Below are 21440 nucleotides of genomic sequence, written 5' to 3'. Positions count from 1 at the left end.
ACCCGTTCGGCTGTGTGACCTGTAGCCAATTCTTTAAGTCAGTGAGCCTCAGTTTCCTCATCTGGATGCTGAGGGAAATAATACCTTTCTTGGGATGCCCCTAGTGTTGAGCACATGAAATAAGGCCACAATAAACATTAGCTCCCTTCCTTTTCCTATTCAAATACCTCGATGGACATGATTTAAGAGTCACTTTGAACCTGAAGGGTAAATGCAGACAGCGACGGGTAAATGCAGATAGCGACTTAAGTTCCTGTTTGTCCCCGCGCCCCCCCCCCCCCCCGCCCCCGCCGCCGCCCCAATGCCCCTCACTCCTATGAGGGATGTTTGCATGCTGAGGGGAAAAGCTCAGTTGCAAAGACCTGCGGATGCCATGGGGTAAAACCCTCTGAATGGTGGCTCATCCCTGGCATCATTGCCCTGTTGGAACCCTCCCCTTGAATGTGGGCTGGACATAGGGACTTGAAAAAGTGAAAGGTGTCACTTTAGAGATTAGGTTACAAAAGACTGGCTTCTGCTTTGCTGGTATCCTCTCCCCCTGGCCCTCTCTCTCCACTGCTGTGGTGAAGCAAGCTGCCCTGCTGGAGGGGGCCATGTGGCAAGGAACCGGGCAGCATCTAGACAACAGCCAGAAAGGAAACGAGATTCTTGGTCCAGCAGCCCACAAGGAGCTGAATCCTGCCCGCAAACCCCGAGTGGACTTGGAAGTGAGTCCTCCCCCACTTGAGCTTGGAGAGCCTGAACACCGTGGGTTCAGCCTCGTGGGAAACCTTTAGCCAGGGGCACATGAGTAAGCCTTGCCTAGATTCCTGATCCACAGAAACTGGGAGACAATCAGTGTGTGTTGTTTTAAGCCACCAACTTCTGGGATGATTTGTTATGCAGCAATAGGTAACTAACACAAACTCCAGCCACGCCAGGCATTCTGCTACAGATGGGTAGAACTTCCACCTTCCCCAAAGAGACAGTCTTGCTGCCACCACCCAGTCCCCAGACTTAGCCTCACTCCTTTAAGCAGGAACGGCATTTGCATTCAATCCAGCCTGGCCAGGGTCAGGGCGGGCTGCTTTGGACCACACATGCGCCTCCCTTGACCTCCCAGCTCCCCAGGCTTGAGGAGCTCTGCTTTCACTGTTTTAAAAGACCGAGCGCATCCTGTCTCTCACCCTGTTGCAGTTCTTTCCTCAGGAGGCAGCTTGGTTCAGTGGATAAAATCAGATTACCTGGTGTGGAGCCAGGTCCCACTATTCATTAACTGTGCCTTTGGGGACATTCTCCCACCTCTACAGTCGTTTTAGTGAGTGTGAATGGGGGATAAAATGGCACTTGGGGCTGCCCGAGGGTAGGATGAGGGATTATCCATAAAGGCATAGCCTCTGGCTAGGAAATGGCTAAGTGCTCCATAGATGTTACTCTCATTAACCTTAGACTTCATGGGGGGGGGGGGGGTATTTGCATCTGGTGAGCAGCGATCCCGATACCCTTTCGGTGCTGTGCCTTAGCAACTGTACTTGGTTTATGTCCGTAACCACAGGCAGCCAGGCATGAATGGCCACGATTCAGCTCAGTTATATTTATGTGCTGCTCCCTGTCCCCGACCCAAGAACCGGGTGTTATGACTGGATGCCAGGAGACTGCATATTGGGGGTTTTATTTTGCTTCATTTATGTGGTGGACTGAGGTTCTCTGTTCTCTTCACCCCCGTTGGCCCATATGCTGTTTACCTCCGTAAGTGATGTCAGGAACACAACTGTGAAAGGCAAACTGTTCGGAGAATATTTTTTTAAATAACTGACTCACTACTTAGCGAATTAGTTAACTAGCTTGAAATGTTTCACTCTGAGCAGTGAGGGCCTAGCGAGGCACAGGGACTCACCAGTGCAGGCAGCTTTGAGGGGTGTCAGTAGAAAGGGTTGGGATAAGAACTGGCAGAATAAAGTTGGGCCTAGGCAGGAAGAGCAAAAAGGAATGGAAAGGAGACGGGAGAGGGGTTCTTCTTCGGGTTCTGACTGGAGGCAATCAGAGGAGCCTGGAGAACTCGGGCTCTATCCTCAGGGCTCTTGTGCGCATTCCTAATCTCAGCACACCACGCTGGTTGCTTCTGTGATATCTCTGTAGCCACTGGAGGGGTCCATACAGAATTGCAGTGTGGTTTTTGTTGTGAGCTGGACAGAAGTGTGGGAAAGAAAGAGGGAGGAGGTGAGAAGATGACGGTGGAAGATCTCTAATACCTGAGTCCTCGGATAGGGTGGGAGGATAGAGAAATGCTTCTCCGTATTTCACCCCGCCCCCATCGTTTCCGGAATTATTTAACTTCAGGGGAATCTCGGCCAACAAGCATTTACTGTGTACCTACTATGTATAAACACACCTATTTTATTTTAAATTCAGATCTATCTACTCAGAAATATGAAGTTTTGAGAGTGGTTCAAAAATAATTTCTTCCCTCACAGTGCCGAGGACAGACGATCTGCATAGTCTCACATTCTGTATCTGACAGAGGCACGGGGCAGAGCTGCTACCTGACTTGCCCAGCTCCGTTCACTGCAGGGGTGCACTGAGCCTCGGTCACCCCTGGGTGAGTTGTCACCCTCTGCATCCCACAGATCTACATAGCTCCCTCCCAAACCACTTACTTTTCCTGTTGGGGACATCTCGTGGCCCATTTTCCCCATGATTATTACCCGTCAGTCTCAGAACTCATTTGACTGAAACTACATCTTTCTAGCAAAATCAGCCCCTGCCTAGGTCATGAACACTGGAATTTGGAAGCCAATCTGTGTTTTGTGTTTGCCCTTACATGGCCTCTTTTTATGCTTAGAATGCACCTTTTTTTATTTTATTTTTACTTTTTTAACATTTCCCTTTCACCTTTTGTCATTCTGTGTAAAAAGAGACTAAAATTCTAGGACAGTCATTGGGAAATTACCCCTGTGATTTTGTGAGCTGCATGTAGTGGGCATTTGTTTTTACCATTCTCATTTCATTCTTCCTCTTTCTGGTGACTGCCTTGCAGTTCCTCATTGGGAGTGACCCCTCTCCCCTCCCTTCGACCCCTCATATGGCTGTGATGAAGCTGTGTCTGTAGTGGGCGCCTGTTCAGAGGTCACGCTGATCAGCGCACAGCCCTCCGTCTACAATGAGGGGCTCACTGTGTCGCTTAGAACTCTGTCAAAGCTAACGAGGCGCAATGAGTATCCCACTGGGGCGCCGGGGAAGAGATTTTGTTTTTCTTTCAGTACAGGAAACTCAGGAAGTTTAAGGGCTGGGCTACCATCACCATCTGGCCATGACTACCACCTGGCCCATCACAGGAAGTCTGAGGAGGAGGCCAATGTGAATGAAGACCAACTGTGGAAGATTTAAGAAATTACTGGGGCACATGGTCATATCTGAACCCCAAATTTGTCTTAAGCTAGACCTAGCCCTGAATTTTTCATCTTACATAAACCAGTAATTTTTCACTTCCTTAAGCCACTTTAGGCTGAATTTTGTCACTTCAAGCCAAAAGAGTCCGCACTAATATGGTTGCACTAGTGAAAGCAATTTTGATGCCTGAAAATGTGGCCATCTAGAAAACTAAAGGAGGCAAAACAAAATAATGCTGGGAATGGAAAGTGTCTTGTTGATTAACTAGTTCCCACCCCATTAATTAAAAGGTAAGGAAACGGAGGGTCAGGAAGGGGGAGTTGGTACAGGTGTTGGCATCCTTGCCTAGTGGTAGAAGTGGGAGTAGGACCAGATTTGACACCACGTTCTCTTTGTCACCTCTTCCCACCTACATTGAAGTGGACTCTCACTTTCTGAAAGAGTGAGTGTCCTTTCTCATTTGTTTTAAATCACCCTCAAGAGCTCCCGGTGATGAGACACCTGTTCCTTCCTTCTCCTGTGGCCCCCTTTCTGTCCTTTCTTTTCCTATTTGATAGTTTTATTTCTTTAAAAATTACTTTGAAATATTTCAAGCACACAGAAAGTTCAGAAGTAGAATAACAGACGCCATGTACCTCAATCTAGAGTTCACAGATGTTAATATTTTGCCACTTTCCACCAGATTTTAATTTTATTTAAAAAAGATGTAAAACATGGCAGTTATAGCTGAAGTCTGACTGCCTTTCCCCTTCCTTCTGCTTCCCTTCTACCCTACCCAGCAATGACTACTGCCTTACTAGTAAATGTGCTTGTGTTTTTCTCAATCTTGCTTTGTACTTTAAATGCATGAATAGTAGATAGTGCAGTGGGGGGCTTTTTAGTTTTATGTCACTAATATGGTACATATCTGGTTGGAGCTGGCCTTTCTCAATCAGCATTGTGTTTTGAGATTTATTTATGCCAAGGGTGGAGAACGTCTTGCCTACGGACCCTGTAAGGCCCTCAAAATCTATGGTTTGGTCATGCAAAGACATTAGGGGTGAGTTAATTACATGTTTGACCAAATATAGCAGGCTAATTTTTAAGTTGATAATTTTGTATGGCCCATGAATGATGTTACAAATATACAAATGGCCCTTGGCAGAAAAAGGTTCCATCACCCTTGATTTATGCTAACAGAGATAGATATCTTAGTCTCTATTTGTGTAAACATTTATTTATTTTGTCTTACTTCCTAAATGCGAGTTTAACTGGTTATAGACTTTTATAATTTTTATTACTTATTTACTTTATTTTTGAATCATTTTTATTTTTTAATTATAGTTGAAATATATTATTATACTAGAGGCCAAGTGCACGAAATTCATGCATGGGAGAGGAGGGGTCTGCTCAGCCCAGCCTGCACCCTCTCCACTTTGACCCCTCTGGGGATGTCCGATTGCCTAAACCGGCAGTTGGGACATCCCTCACAATCCTGGACCACTGGCTCCTAATTGCTCACCTGCCTGCCCGCCTGGTCACCCCTAACTGGCCCCCCTTGCCGACTTGATCGCTCCTCAGTGCCTCTGTGTGCCGACCTGATTGCCCCTAACTGCCCCCCCCCCTGCCAGCCTGGTCATGCCTCACGGCCCCCCTGCCAGCCTGGATGCCCCACGCAGCCTGCTTGTTCAGTCATTTGGTTGTCCCTCACTAACCCCCCTGTTGGCCTGGTTGTAGTCAGCCATCTTGTGAGGGTGTGATTGTCAATTTGCATATTACCTCTTTATTATATAAGATTATTTTCAGGTGACTAGATATTACATAACTTACTGAGTGATCATCCTGATAAATCTGCACCCATCTGACACCATACATAGTTATTAGAATATCATTGACTATATTCCCGATGCTGTATTTTACACTCCCATGACTATACTATAACTATTAATTTGTACTTCTAAATCCCTTCACCTTTTCACCCATTCCCCAAATCTCTCTCCCCTCAGCAATCATCAAAATGTTCTCTGTATCTATGAGTCTATTTCTTTCTGCTTTTCTCTTGCTGCTTTTAAGATTCTCTCTTTGTTTTTAATCTTTTGCATTTTAATTATGATTAAAATAGTGTGGGCCTCTTTCGGCTCATCTTCTTTGGGACTCTCTGTGCTTCCTGGACTTGTATGTCCATTTCCTTCACCAAGTTAGGGGAGTTTTCTGTCATTATTTTTTCAAATAAGTTTTCAATTTCTTGCTCTCTCTCTTCTCCTTCCTGCATCCCCCATTATGCAAATGTTGATATGCTTGACATTGTCCCAGAGGCTCCTTGTACCACTTTCATTTTTTTTCATCTTCTTTTGTTTTTGCTGTCCTGATTAGGTGTTTTTGCTTCCTTAAATTCCAAATTGCTGTTTTTATTCTCAGCTTCATCTACTCTACTGCTGATTAATTGCAAATTATTCTTCATTTGTTAGTGTATCCTTCATTTCTGACTGGTCCTTTTTTTTTTTATGCTGTTGAGGTTCTCACTAAGTTTATTGAGCATCCTCATAACCAGCGTTTTTGAAATCTGCACCTAGTAGATTGCTTGTCTACATTTTGCTTAGTTCTTTCTCTGGAGTTTTGTTCTGTCCTTTCATTTGGGACATGTTTCTTTGTTTCCTCATTTTGGCAGCCTCCCTGTGTTGGTTTCTATGTATTACATAGATCTGCTATGTCTCTCAGGCTTAGTAGAGTGGCCTAGTGGGTGTTCAGTAGGGTCTAGTGGCACAGTCTCCCCAGTCACCCAAGCTGGTTACCCAAGGTGTAAGCTGTGTACACCCTCCTGTTGTAGTTGAGTCTTGATTGCTGTTGGCAATCAATAAAAGGGATTTATCCCCAGGATGATCAGCTGCAAGGACTGGTTGTGACCACTGCCCACCGATCTCCAGCCGCTGTGAAGGATCAGCTGTGCAAGGGTCCAACCCACAGAGCAAGACTTACTTCAGTGAGGCTTTGGTGCCTGCTGAGTTTGCTCCTTGAGTGTGTTGCTCATGGAGGTGGTTGGGTGGTGATGCTTCGACACGATCTGAAGCTGTCCACTGGTTGCACTGGCTGAGGGGCCTCCCAAGAGGTGCAGGACAAGGTCAGCTGCCACCTGTGTTCTGTCCAGGGCTACCCCTCATGAGCTACAAAGCGATTTGTAGAGGGCTGATAATTGTGTTGGGCTTAGAAGTGATCAGGAGAGGCCAAGCTGTGAACCAAGGCTGGCTGTTGCTAGTGCCAGGCCAGGGACCACTTAGTGAGAGAAAGGAGCACATCAAAACCAGATGCTGCTTGTTTGAGAGATTTAGGAAAATTTGAAGCATAAGCCAAGACAGGACATTTGTATGGAAAAGCCACTGGAAACAACTTGGATGGGCCTGAAAGTTGGGTGGAGTAGGGCCTCAGGGAATCACTAGGGCAGGGCAAACAGTGTGAGCCATGTTGATGGAGACTCAGATATGGCATCCTCCAGCTGGCTCTCTGTGTGTGGGGGCTCATCAAAGGAAAACTGGCCTCTGCCAGCACTTCTGCTGGAAGAAACCTCTCTCCCCAGCTCTCTCCCTGATGCTGGACAAATGAGTTCCTCCTTGTATGTCTCTGGTGCTTTTTGAGCTACTTCCCTAGTGCTGGAGCTCAGAGGGAATGAGTCTGAGTAAGTCCATGTTTGGGGCCCTTTAAGAAAAACTGCTTAGGAGTGTAGCAGTCTTATGTTTCTCTCAGCCTGTTGCCTCTTGTTCCTGGGCTTTCCTGTTGCACGAGAGGCATGAGACACTGTGGGGCTCTCTGACACGTGCAGTCTTTCCCAGATGGCCCAGCGACATGGAAGATGGGCAGTGCCATGCTCACCTGCACCTCAAGCTCAGCCTGAATATTGTGGTTCCTGTCATGGATGCTGCCTTCCAGATCTAGGTGCTAACGATCTGGCCTCCCAGGCAGCTACTGGAGGCCTAGGAGGTAAAACCAGATGCAGGAGAGTTGATATCACAGGGGACAACTTTGACCAAAGAGAGATGAGAGCTAGCATAAAAATCCTTCTCCCTTTCCTCTCCAAGATGGACTGTGAAAACATAAGGTAGTTCGAACAGCCTCTCTGAAGACATCCTGAGAAACCGAGCAATCGACTGTGCTTCTTATTAAAGCTGTGATAGAATCCCTTTAATTTGCTCTCCTGCCTTCCCCGACTCCTGTTCTATGCACACTGTCTCCCCCTATCCTCGACCCCCACTCCAGAGTTGTACTTGACCCATTCCCCAATAAGTCTTGCAATAAACAAGCACACTTCAGGTGTTCTGTTAACACCAAAGGATTTTCCTCAAGCTCCATTTTCCAGGGAACTCTGGCTAAGATGTGTATTTGCCACCTAACTGGAATCTGTAACCCCTCCAATTAGGCAACAATCAGAACAATTGGGGGAAGGAAGAGAGCCTCCTTGAGAAAAAGGTACCCCTCCATTTTGTTTCTGAAAGCTTCTGCTCTTCTTCCCTCCTGGCCATGTTGCATCTCGGTGCTACACAAGGCAAAGTGAAGACAGTGTTTGGGAAGCGCTTGCATATGAGAGTAGGCAGTGCTGAAGCAAGCCAACTTCTCGAGTCACGTGACGGGCTGCAGGTCCTTGACTCCTCCAACCCCACCTTCAATTTATATAATAAAGTTTAACAGTGGCCATTGATGGGGCCTGAGAAATTCCCTTAGTGCTGTTATTTTCTCTTCCTTTTTGTTGAGCAAATTATCTTTTCCAACCATGCCTCTTCGCTAAATCTGCAGGATACCTCTGATAGTCATCTTCATTTTAACTTTGAGGCTCTCTAAAATTTCATTGTGAAAACAATGTTCTTACCCCGGTGTTTTATCACCAGAAAAATGCTACATGGAAACGTTTAATCATAAAATCTAAAAAAGAGAGAGAGAGAGGAACCCTAGTGCATGGTATATGGGAGATTGAATATTCGCTAAAAGACTGAACACATTTATATGAGAAAACCTAAAATTGTGAAAACATATAAGAGACTGGAATGAGGAGATGTGGGATGTTGCCCTGCCAGCAATAATTTGTGGTCCTTGAGTAGGTCATCTTAACCGAATTGACCCCGAAATGACTTCTGACCACCTTTACTGTGTGGGGAGAAAGCCCAGAGACAGAATCTTGCCTCCGATGAAGTTCAGGTGGTTAGATGGTTCCTCTCTCAGCATCCTGGCAATCAATGCATGCTAGCCGGTACCCTAATCTTAGCCAATGGACTGGTCCTGCACAAGAATGTGAATCTAGAGCAAATAATACTATAAAGCAAGTGACCACCTAGAATTATTTGGGTGGTGGCAGTGTCAACTCCTTGGGCCAGTGGTTGTGGCAACGGGCCAGCCGTGGCAATACCTGTGTCGGCCACACCCTCCGTGTGGCCTGTGGCAGCTGCAGCTCGGCCCCACCTTCCATTGCTTCCTGGAGCTCTGAGCCTGGATCCTCAGCTGTGCTCTCTGAGTCTGTGAACTATGTGATACAGTTTGGTGTTTAAAAGCCAACACATAAATTATGTTTTAGTTTGTTTTTAGGTAAATAAACACAGGGAGATCTAAACTTTAAAAGAAATTTTCATTCAAAATGAAAAATTTTTAGACGAATGGAAAGGAAATACTTTAAAAGCACATGAAACATTATGATGTTCGTGAGTGGAATTGGAGACTATAAAGTTCTGCTGATACTCATGAACCTGACCAGCCACAGGAGATCAGATTGACCAGCAGCCGGACGGTCTGCATTCCCATCCTTCAGTAAACACGGCCGGCAGGTCAGACCATCCTGCCATCTCAGAGATCCACGATGCAGATTACAATATAAAAACGGCTCCCGTAAGTCTTGCAGTAAACAAGCACACTTCAGTTGTTAATGTGCCCCACCTTTTACAAACGTATTTGACTGTAGGACTCTTGTTTACGGAACACTTAGAACACACAACTGAGCTAATATTCTGTGGAACCCAGTTTGGGAAATGCTCATGTTAGATAAGAACAAAATCCTGTAGCACAAAACCAAACAACACACAATAGCAAAACCCACGGCAAACTCCAGGCCTGTAAATATAGTTTAATATACAGAAATGATGCAGCTAATGAACAATGTCATTAATAAACATTTTATTTACACCTTTCAAATCATCAGTAGTCATCTGGCTTAAGTGATATATTCTACTTCATTAAGTGACACCATGGTCATTAGAGCCGTGAGGAACCACACATTCATCTGAATTTTAATTGTTTTGGCTCTCATCAGGGCCTAGGCTCAGCCAGGCAAGACTGTCAACTTACACTGACAACCCATAAACTATTTTCTAGGCGGGCTCATAATTACTTTTGCGCCAAGGATTATAAATAAACAGAACATAATGTGTTCTAATGGTTAGGGGCAAGGTCAGACAGAGGTGAGTTTGAATTTGGTTTCTCTAAGTCTCATCCTGAAGGAGACACCTAACCTCTGGGCCTCAGTTTCCTCATATGTAAAATGGGGATTTTCCTGTCTCGATGGCTTGTTTGAGGATGAAACGAGATTATGTAAAATGCTTCACGCACTCTACCAGGCACAGGGTAATGCTCAATAAATGCTCACTATTATTTTATGAACTTCAGATCCTGAGTTTACTAGTTGTTTTTCTCCTTTGTGAGGAATAACCTTTTTCATCCTTGGGGGATATATATAGTCACTGCAATGCTAATCATCAAACTGATATTTACCTACGTGCCATTTACAAATCCTTTGGATTTCAAGTAAAATGCCTTGGGGAGAGTTATTACATGCAGGTTTTGAAGGTCTCCTTTCATACTCTATCACAGAATATGCTTCTGAGGAGACTGGGAAAATGACGGGAAAGCAGGGCGACCCTTCTGCACTCAGATACTTCAAAGAGTTTGCCCAGACTGACATTTCAATGGCAGGGAGGGAGGAAAAGGAAAGAGGCATATTTTCTGTATCACTCACCTGCCCTTAACACTCAACAGCAGCACAAAGCCATTTTGAGGGCTACCTGGGTCAAACAAATGATTCTAGGGATGTGCCAATAGGATTGCATCGAGGCCAAGGTTTCTGACAGCCTATGAGGGATGCTGGTCTAGAAACTTTATTACCGATGTCAAGAATGAGGGTTAAATGATAGGTGGATACTGCAGAGTGGTTTATTCCAACCCTCGTTCCAAGCACCCTTTTCCGTGGCCTGTCTTTATTATATGGATTGGTAATGCTTACAACAAGCAAGAGAAGGGAGAGGCAATGGGGAGGGGGAGGAGGAAGGAGAGGAGGAAAAAGAGGAGAGAGGAAGGCAGGCAGCCACGTCAAGGCAAAGCCCTCACTCTGCTGGTTGCTGTTCTGGCTAATGGGTCCGCAGTGGATGGAGGGCTCCCTGCTCCAGCCCTCCCTGCATGCATGCCTTTGCAGCTGCTCCCATCGGGAGGTGGGGTTTGTTTTTCCAGTTTTTGAAGCTGAACTGGCCTTGTGACCTGCTTTGGCCAATCGAATGAGGCAAAGTGATGTTGGCCTGGTTCTGAGGCCAGGACTCACGAGGCCCAGCATGCTTTTGCCCTCTCCTGGAAATGCTGCAAACGCTGCTGTGGCCACTGAGAACAAGCCCAGGTGAGCCCGTGGGACGATGACAGATGCATGGCCAGGCGCCCCACCCACAGAGGCCGATCCACCCCGCGGACACACAAGAAAACCTCGTAGACAGAAGAACTGCCCTAACTGCCTCCCCAGGAGATGTTCGTTAAATAAGTGGTGGTTGTCAATGCCCCAGTTTGGGATGGTTGGCTAAGTAGCAGCAGAGAAGTGCTACAGAGCAGAAGTGGGTGTCTGGTGGTACCATTCTCCCTCTGTCCTTGCTCTTCTGCCCTCGGATGCCTGACATGTGACAGTCGGAATTTTCCAGCCATCAAGCAACCATGAGGGAAAGGACAGACCTCTCGTTTTTTATTTTTGTTGTTAATCCTCACTTGAGAATATTTTTGCATTGATTTTTAGAGAGAGTGGAAAGGATGGGGGTGGGGACACAGAGAGAGAAACATCAATGTGGGAGAGACACATCGATTGGTTGCCTTCTGCACATGCCCCCATCTGGGACCTGGATGGGGCCTGCAACCAATGTATGTGCCCTTGACTGGAATCGAACCCCGGACCCTTCAGTCCGAGGGCTGATACTCTATGCATTGAGCAAAATTGGCTGTGAACCAGACCCTGTAGGCTCTATGCTTGGGAAGGATGTGAGGCATAACCCAGTCCTACCTTCCCCCAATCACCCACCCCCTTTACAACATTCCTGGCAGGCTCCTCATTACCATGCAGCCTCCCCACCCCCAATTACTAGAAAGTGACAGCCAATCAAACCATAATCTGCCTACATTGCTATTACCACTGGGCACAGTACTAGTTTCTCATGCTTTCTGGATTTATCTGTGAAGTAGCCTGAGAGTAAATGGAATGGACACAATATACGAGGCTGGTCTGGAGGAATGTACAGAATATAAAGCAGCAAAGCAAGTTTATAAAAGACTAAGTTTTCTTCAAAATTGTGCTTTATTTTAAAAATTCAAAAACACATAGAAGAGATCGAACTAAATCTTGGTTTCTAAAACATATAATCATATTTCTATTTCTTTCTTTAAAAAATTTTCATGTATTTTTATTTATTTCAAAGAGAAAGGGAGAGGGAGAGAGAGACAGAAACATCAATGATGAGAGAGAATCATTGACTGGCTGCCTCCTGCATGCCCCCTACTGGGGATCCAGCTCACAACCCAGGCACATGCCCTTGAGCAGAATCAAACCCAGGACCCTTCAGTCCGCAGGCAGACACTTTATCCACTGAGCCAAACTAGCTAGGGCATGTTTCTATTTCTTATGATGCATTTAGTCCTTGTGGAACATGCCACATTTATCTCACGGCTTTCATACCTCCACACTTGAGGAAACAGGACCATTTCATTTCCTACAATAACAACAGTTGTTATTTATTTAACACCTACAATATGCCAACCACCCTGCTAGGCACTTCACTCTCATAAATGATATAATTCTCACCACAGCCCTATGTGGTATTATTTTGCCTAAATTAAGGATAAAAACATTGAAGTTCAGAGATTTTAAATAATATATTTCCCAAGGCTTCAAAACTGGTAGAGTGGGCATATTTAAACCAGTTCCATAGATCTCCAAAGCTCATCTTTCCACTACGAGTTGCTGTTAATAAGCAGCAGCCTCACATATTCAGAAACAATCTTTTTTCTTTTCTTTTTTTTTATCTTCTCCAAATATCCTTTTGGGGAAAGAAACTAAAAAAAAACATTTAAAAAAAATCACATTCCCTTTCCAGTAGGGAGTCAAACAATGGTAGGCATTCATTATGAGAGATAAGAGAAGACAGAGACCAAGTAGTGTGGGGTTTTGTAAGTCTCTGCATCCCAGAGAGTCTGGAGACTATTTGAACACATCCATTGGAATCCTGGGGCCATGTGTGGTGAATAAAGCTCCTGGTACCTAGAAGATCCTAATCACCTCCCAAGGTCAAAGAGGCAAGGTGAGGAAATAGGTGTTGCCTCAAGGTTCTCCATGTCAGGCGAGGTTCTCCATGTCTATGATATTCTCAGTGGATTAGAGGTGATTTGGGCCTGCAAAGCCTATCTAAGAAATGTTTTAAGTTCATGAAAGAAAAGCAGTGAGGGAAGGAACAGGAGAGACTAAATAGACCAAATTTAGTCTCTGTTTCCCTGTTTCCGTCTATATGATGGAATATGTCAGACCAGTGGTTCTCAGATCTTGCTGATGCATGAGAACCACCTGGACCACTTGCTAAAAACCAGACTGCTGGGCCCCTCCCCAGAGTTTCTGATCCAGTAGGCTGGGGTGGGGCCTGATGATTTATATTTCCAACCTGTTCATAGGTGACCTTAATGCTGAAGGTCAAGGAGCCACACTTTGACTACCACCAACTCCTAAACTATTCCTGGAGCCTGGCAGACTGTAGTAGTGAATGCATGCGGCACGCAGACCTAATGGATGGACTGGGGAAGACTGGTTAGCCTCCACATGTAAAACCTCCCCATTATCAGTCAGCCAGGTTATTGGAGGACAGCTGATCGGGGTGACCCACTTTTATAACAGGGGTGAGGGAAGAAGTTCAACTTTAGAGTTAGATCTTATTCTACCACTAACTCTAATTGGACCCGAGCTCAAACACTAGCTCTGCCACTTAATATGGGCAAGTCACTTAATGTTTCTAATCTGCCTTTTCCTGGTCTGCACCAGGGAAATCATAGTACCTAACTTGTAGAATTGTTATGACAATAAAAGCAGGCGTAGGTGAAAGACTACAAAGTGGTGTTTAAGAACTAATATTGCTTCAGGGAATTGGGTAAAGTCATCCGACTTTCTCTGAGGGTTGTTGATTGGGGTATAACACTGGAAAGGTGAGGTTAGAACAACCTGAGTTATTCCTCCTTGCCTGACTCTATGAACTGCAGCTTCAGGGAGAGAGGCCTGTTTAAAGAGCAGTCTAAGGATCACTGATAGTTCTTAAGACTCCTGAAGGACTGAAAGGTGTCTGGGTCTTAATCCATGGCAGTATCTACTATCAATGAAAGGGGAGAGCTGGACTCTTCCACCAACACCAAGAATTCTGCAACACTTATGAGCTCATACCACTTTGCTTCTAGCACTACATAGAGCTTTCATTCTGGTGCTCCTGGACTTAGGGAGAGTAATACGATCAAAGATATGTGTTTCAGAAGCGACACATTAAGCCATACCAACAATGGTCTATGGAGGTAATGTGTGGTGATGTCATCCAAGGGGGCGTGGAACTCTGATCCTCAATGACATTATCCGATATATATGGTTGGGATGACATCCCAAGAACTCCTCATTTTCTCAAATAGACACATGGCATTGTCAGTTGCTAACAAAGACAAGGTGGGGCAATGGCCCCATGAACCTGAAACTGTGGATCCTCTTGAGTTGGATGACCTTCATCCAGAATGTAAACCCATGTCCAATTTTTTTTCCAGATGATAATTATAACTACTATTCTCCATAGAACAGTATTGGAAAGGCAAGTTAGTTACTGTCTGACCTAATTACGTGTGTAACTTTTAGAATTTGTACTGGCTTCCTCAAAAAGAAAAGCTAGTTATTTTAGACACTGTAGCCATAATGACACAACGATAACATGGGTCTAATGAGTAATTTTATCAAATTAATTCTTTCTGAAAGAATAAATTTTTATGCTTGGAAAAATCACTCCAGCTTTTCTTTGTTCTGATCTTTGTAACTAATTTTAAAGATCACACTGTGTCTGTTCCATTTGTTCTGAGAGTCTTGCGATGTCCCTGGTCAAAAGTAATAACATTGAGCTTGACCAAAGCCCCAGTCTTTATTGTCTCACTGCATCCTATCACCCTGGGCGATTAAAGTCAGTTGGTTGAATTAGCTTTCAGACTTTTCACAGTTTTAATATCACAGCTTCAATAAGGCGGCCATGAGCAAAGAAGACAGCTGAGCTCTTCGAACTAAGAGCCATCAGAATTAATCATCAGCCTCAATTACATCCCACCTGCCTTGATTAATGGGCAGATAATGGTTTATGCACTGGAGAGGTATTTTTCTGGGGTCAGTCATGAATGGATGGCTTCAATTTCCCAGCAGCTTACGTCCAGCTCTTTACAATTTGACTGAAGCTTCGTGTCCAGAACAGAACTCCATTTCTAGGTAACATCAGCTCAGATGTCCGTTGAGGACATGATACTTAAATGATGAATCCTTTGCATCAATCTGCTTGGGTGAAGTCATATATTAAGAAGCATGTTTTAATTATATATCTTAGTTCTTTATGACAGTGGTTCTCAAATGTGTTTATGTGTCAGAATTACCTGGAGGGTTTATCAGAATACATTGTTGATTCCCACCCCAGAGTTTCTGATTCACTAAGTCTAGAGTGGAGCCCAAGAATCTGCATGTGTAACTAGCTTCCAGGTGATGCTGTTTCTACTGGTATGGGAGCCACACTGTGAGAACCACTGCTTTAGATGTACCAATATTTTTATTTTCTAAATTAAGTTCTCATGGTTTCCCACATGGCATACAAAGGGCTGGGAATGCAGAAGCTACTGTGAAGTCCTTACCTTGCCTGGATAATTTATTTCACAGAAGAGTCTGATGTAGAGAATTTGTTTTTAAAAAACCATTAACTCCTAGATTACCTACTAACCTCAGAGTTGGGAAGAGGCAGTATGTCTACCTAGCCTGGGAACATCAGGTCATATTTGTTCATAGATGTCAGAGAGACCACACCTCAGAAGAAATGGCTTTGCAATAATATAAATTCCACATCTTCTTTTTTCAAATGTGAGGCCCCCAATGAAATGGTTCACAAACAAGGTGACAAACTCAAGAATGAGGACAAATTTATATCACAGAAAGGTCCTTAAATATGTGACAAGAACCCCTCATGGAGGAAGGGATGGGACACACCCCAGAGAGCACAGGAGGGGGCCTTAGGTTCCTAGTTGACTCCCCAAAAGAGCCATCAGATAAAGCTGAAAAGTGGTATTATTTACAAGAGTGTTTCAGACTCAGAAACCATCAGCCAAACTCCTTATTCTAGCATTCCAGTCTTACTAGTACATCCAAAAGCAAATAAAGTTCTAGGGAAACAACAACACTGTTCTCCTTTGGAATACTTTTATTTTGCATATATAGATCATTTGTCCATTGAAGGTTCCTCAGTCTCTCTTTCCCAAGAGATGGGTATGTCTGTATGTGTGTGTATATTTGATAGAGAAAAAAATGAACAGGATATACCTAACATTTGAGGATTGCTACTCTAATAAGGAGAACCCTAATGGTCCATTCTGCTTCCAGGGTTCAAGTTAAGTCTCTTACTTACTAACACATGAACGATGGGAAATGTCAGCAGTCGGACTGTGAAATGTGACTAAAGTGGTATCGTAGGAGAAGCCCAGTCTCTAGTGCAGTAGAATAGTGAAGAGCACAGACCTGAAGCCAGGTCTACCTGTTCCCAACAGAGACTCCACTAGCTGTATAACCTTGGCCAAGTTATCTAATCTCTCTGTGCCTTCGTTTCCTCACCTATTCAATTCAGGTAGTAACAGTACTTCTCTCATAGGGCTGTTACGTCGAGTAAATGAGTTAATATCTGTAAACTACTTAGAGAAGTGCCTGGCACATAGAAAATGCTATATAGAAAGTGCTAGCTATAATTATTTATGTCCAAATCCTGTGCCATCCGCCTTTTGTTCATGCAAATTCCTTATGCTAATGCTATTTAGACTGGCTAAGATCCAAAATGTAGACTACTGCTATAATTATCTACATATGGCAGCAGGATCTTTCCAGAACAACCCTAATGGTCTTGATTAGAACCAATCACCTGTGCCTATTTACATGGCAGAATGATTGGCAGGGTTTTGGAAGGACTGGGTATTCCAATTATACTCTCAATGGATATGGACCGATTTGAGAAAATATGCTGCCAATCAGATCAGTTTCTGTATATTTTATGCAACCCAACAGAGAAACCAGAAAAAAGATAGAGGAGAGGAACCATTGATTCAATAAATGTTGCCTGAGTGTTTGCTATGTTCTGTGCATTGTGCAAGATGATGCAGATTGAGAGATGGGCAAGACACTCCCACTTGCAAGGAGCTCACTGTCTATTGAGGGAAACAGATGAGAAAAATGAACAGATACTATACAATATACTAAGGCTTATATTGCCATGGGCTGCTGGAGGAGCACAGAGGAGTTGTCTAGAATGGCAGTGCCTATCTTGGTCTGGGCAGGTGCGGTCCTTCCAAAGTCAAAAAAGAAAGAGCGAAGTGACAAGCAGGAGCCAGCCATGCCAACAGGTGGGCAAACACATTCTGAGCTGCTTATAAGAGCTCAGAGGTACAGATGATGCTGAAGAAGGTGGAAGAGGTAGGAAAGCAATCATTCTTTAGGGTTCTTAACCAGGAGTATAAAATGACAGAAAGTCAAAGATGAAGGGGTGGGAGCTAGCTGCCACATCACAGACTCACTCTGGTGGGAAACAGCTCCTAGATCAGCAGTTCACAATTGGGTGAAGGTTTAGAAATGACTGATGTCCGAGTCACAGCCCCAGAAACTATGACTTGGTTGGTTGGGGATATAGCCTGAGCAACAAGATTCTTAAAACCTCCCCAGATCATTGTGATGTGTACCCAGAGTTGAGAGTCTATAACTCTGTTACCTAAAGTTTGCTTTTGGACCAGTATTAACCCCAGGGACTTGTCAGAAATGCTGCATTACAGGCCCATCCACATCTACTGGATGAGGATCTTAATTTTACCATCCCCACGTGATTCACATGAGAGTGGGAGAAGCACTGACAGCAGCTGAGCTGTGGGTCAGATTCACCGTGGAAGCTTATCAAAGTTATAGATCAGCACTTCTATAGATGATGATTCAGGGGGTCTTGGGTGGAGCCTTTCATCTGCATATATTTTTTAGGTTTTGGTGAGTCTGGTAAGCAACTGGAGTTGAAAACCACTGTCTAACTGTGCAGTTAACGGTGGACAGAGGCTCTTAGGATGAGATATTTTATCAGGTTGCTCTGGTGCAAACAGTAGGGGAGAGGGAAGGCAGATGCTCCCTCTTCTCACAGGAAGGGAGTTCTACGTGGAGAAGAGCATCATGCAACTCGGGGATGTTTGTGGGAGGGGCTGCCCGGCCCCTTGCAGCTGTGGAGGGAACAGATGGAAATGATAAACGAGCCCACAGGTGAGGTCATCCTTTCTGTGATATAAAATGACTCACAACTTCAATGTGATTTTCCAAAAGGAGAGTTGAGGGGCAAAGAGTATAACTCTCCTTGCGCTCATGTATGTGTGTTTGTGTGCATGTTTGTGCACACAGTGCAATAGGGCATTATTGTGAGTCCTTAGAGACTCTTTGGTTCTTATAAGAAAGTCTCCCCAGTTGAGAAGTCCTTGAGATTCGTGCCTCACACTGACCTCCTTCACCATCTGGCCTGCAGCTTATAATTGGTAAAGTTCAAGGCCCACATAAGCAGTGAGAAGGCAAATGGAGGTGGCCAGCCAAACAAAGAAATGGCCATGTGAGGTAGCCACACTCATTTTCTTTCCTCTTCCTCTCCTGAGAGAGAACTAGAAGTTTGGTGTCTGGGCCAGAAGGGAGCTGGGATACAGAGGCTCAAAGCCTCTAGACTATCCTTATCCTCACCCCAATTGTCCAGATCAGGACCCTGCCCCAGGTCCCCCAGTACCATTCCCTGCCCAGTGAAATTCCTGCCAATTGAATCTTTCAGTGCCTAGTACAGGGTCAAATACATTGACTGCCTGACCAACTGACTGATGAATGAATGGAGTGGATGAATCGATGAGTAAATAAAGAAGATATTCCTCTTGTACTGACTTTTTTTCACTCAAGAGAACAAAGAAAAGAGTCTCCGTATCACCTGCGCCAGGAGCTGTTCACTGAGTCTGGCTCTGATCTTCCTAGAAGCTGCTTGATATTTTTATTTTGACAGAACACCTCACTTCTCTGGCTGAAGTGTATAATTTCCTACCTAGCTCTTGAATGGTGCCTCAGCCTTCACAAGAAGGACTAAGAGAGCAGGTGTGAGAGCTTCCTGTGCCTGGGTGTGGCCTCAGCACTACCCCCTGCTGTCCCTGCCTTGGGTTTCCAGGTGACTGTGCTTCTGAGTGGCCCCCATGGAACCTGCCTGGGGCTGATTGACAAGAGGCCTCTGGGAATACCACCCAGCCCTCCTTTCCCTCTGCCTCCAATTACCCAGGGAGGGAGCGGATGGAGAACATATTTAGAAAATGTGTTCATTGTTGCTTTTAAAAATCTCCTCTGTAATTAGATACTATGGGGGTAGTCAACCACAAAAAGTGACAACCAGCGCTGTCAGGTTCCATAAAACAAAAGAGGAACTATTAATCTAAATGAAAAAGAGGCTGGCTGAGCCTCAGCACCTGTCTCAGCCCCTGCATGCCTACACTCACCCAAACGAGAGTCTCAGCTCAGGCAATGCCCACTCTGCTGCCTGGGCATTTCCAGAGCCCCCACTGTGTTGACTTGAGGTCACTGGGTCTTTGATCTTTCTCCCAAAATCCATCTCATTAATAATGAAGCCAGTTTTATTATGCTCCCCTGGTAAGACTTCCAGAATGGGCTCCTGAACCTCCCAATTGCAAAACAAATAAACAAACAATCAGATTCTTAGTACTTTTTGCATCATAGTGGCTCCTAGAGAGTAACTGCATCCATGGGAAGAGTTAACAGGTGCAAAGACCTACTAGAGCTCCATACTGTTCCTTGATGGCTTTTGAACAGTCTCCAATCATCTCTGAGCCTTGGGAGTAATTGCTCTCTAAAAAAACTGAGCGATTGCAGTGAGTGTGTATTTTAAGTAGGGTGCTGTTAAAAAGCCTTGTTGCATTAGCATAACCACCAGGAAGCACTGTCTCTCAGGGGCATTTACTGTCTGGATGAGCCACATAGGGTGCGTTCTCTTTCAACCCCCTCTCTCCACAAGGGAGTTGCTTCAGGGTACCAAAGTCAAAGGATGAGAGGCTGTGAGGCAGCCAATCCTGAAGCTCCCAGGCAGAGTACCACAATTCCTTCCACAGGATGCAGTGCTCCAAGTATATGCCTGACCAGAGGAAGAAACTGCACCTCCTGGCGTCTTCTGCTAGACATCATTGCTCATTCCCTGACAGAGGGCTGCCTCAGTGCCTTAGAGTAGTCACCTACAGTTTCCACCCAGAAGTGACAGACCCCGTGCTATTCACTATTTGATCTGGCTCTCCTTCCCAGTGCCGGAAGAATACATTTCTCTGCTCTCTTGAAGCGCAGCACGTCCATGTGACCTGCTTTGGCCAATGACAAATGAGTGGAAGTCGCATGGATTGCATCAAAATGGAGCATTTAAGAGCCAAAGTGCCACTTTCCCTGCTCCTCCGCCCCTCCCACATTAGCTGAGAAGGTCAGTATTTTAATTGGATAAAGTGACTCAGAGTAAAGAGTCATTCTGAACTGCAGCCTAATCAAGAAACATTCCCCAACCCAGATTGGGGCCCCTCACAATAAGTGCTGAGAGAGATTTCAAAATTGGTAAGGATCAGTGCCCAGCAACTGTATCCCCTTCCTCCTCTTTCTGAATTCAGAGAACTTGTTGTGGTTTCCCTGTTCCTATTCTACCACATGGTGTGTGTGTGTGTGTGTGTGTGTGTGTGTGTGTGTGTGTGTGCACGCGCGCGCGTGCGTACAGGGAGGTATGTACTTTTATATTATAGATCTCTCAAGGGATTAAGACCTGATGTGGGAACTTGGTTTTGGGAAAACCTTTCAGAGATTAAAGTGCATGGAAAAAAAGCAAGATTTATCTAGAGATGTAAAGTATGAGTGGGATTTAAACTAAGTGAAATGTGGGAGAATAGACATCTTAGGTTTCAGGAAGGCAAAGAGAAAATTGTACATTCAGTGAAAGGTTAAATATACCAGGCAGGCTAACCATATGTGCTCTGAACTGAGTAGAGAGCAATCAAAATGACTAGGAAGATTGAAGAACCTGAATGCCTAGGTAATGGAAGAAATAGAAAAAATGGGGAGCCACTCTAAGGTTCTGAACAGGAGTATAAATTTGCTGAAAATGATATTGAAGAAAGATTAATCTGGTGATGGACCGTGGGAAGGTGCACAGCAAAGAGGGTAAAAACAGATTTCAGTTAGGCCGCTATTACATTAAATTGGAAGTGCGTTTTAAAAAGTGTGCATTGGGAAGTGAACAAATGTGAAAGATTCAAAGCATGTGTTGACTATAAATCAATACAATAAGGATGGGGGGAGTGTATATCAGAAAAGTCAAGCAAAGGTGATGCTAACACTTCCAGTTTGGGCAACTCGAGGAAAATTATGTCAACAAATTTCATCAAAAATAGACGTTGGATTTGGAGGAAAGATGCAGATTAAACTTAGGACTGTCTGAGTTTGAGGTGAGGGCAGAAATGCAGTCGGTTCCCTTCCCTTCTCACTCCCA

The 21440-nt window shown here is 44.7% G+C and overlaps 1 protein-coding gene across 3 annotated transcripts in view; it reads right to left on the bottom strand.

The window, feature by feature from the left end:
* The window catches only part of SHISA6 (shisa family member 6), a gene marked incomplete at both ends in the record, with an annotated part of 286328 nt that overhangs the window by 104650 nt on the left and 160238 nt on the right, over positions 1 to 21440 (bottom strand). The window lies entirely within an intron of this gene.

The sequence above is a fragment of the Cnephaeus nilssonii genome (assembly GCF_951640355.1).
Source record: "Cnephaeus nilssonii genome assembly, chromosome: 19".
Lineage (NCBI taxonomy): Eukaryota > Metazoa > Chordata > Mammalia > Chiroptera > Vespertilionidae > Cnephaeus > Cnephaeus nilssonii.
This window is presented reverse-complemented; position numbering and strand designations above follow the sequence as displayed.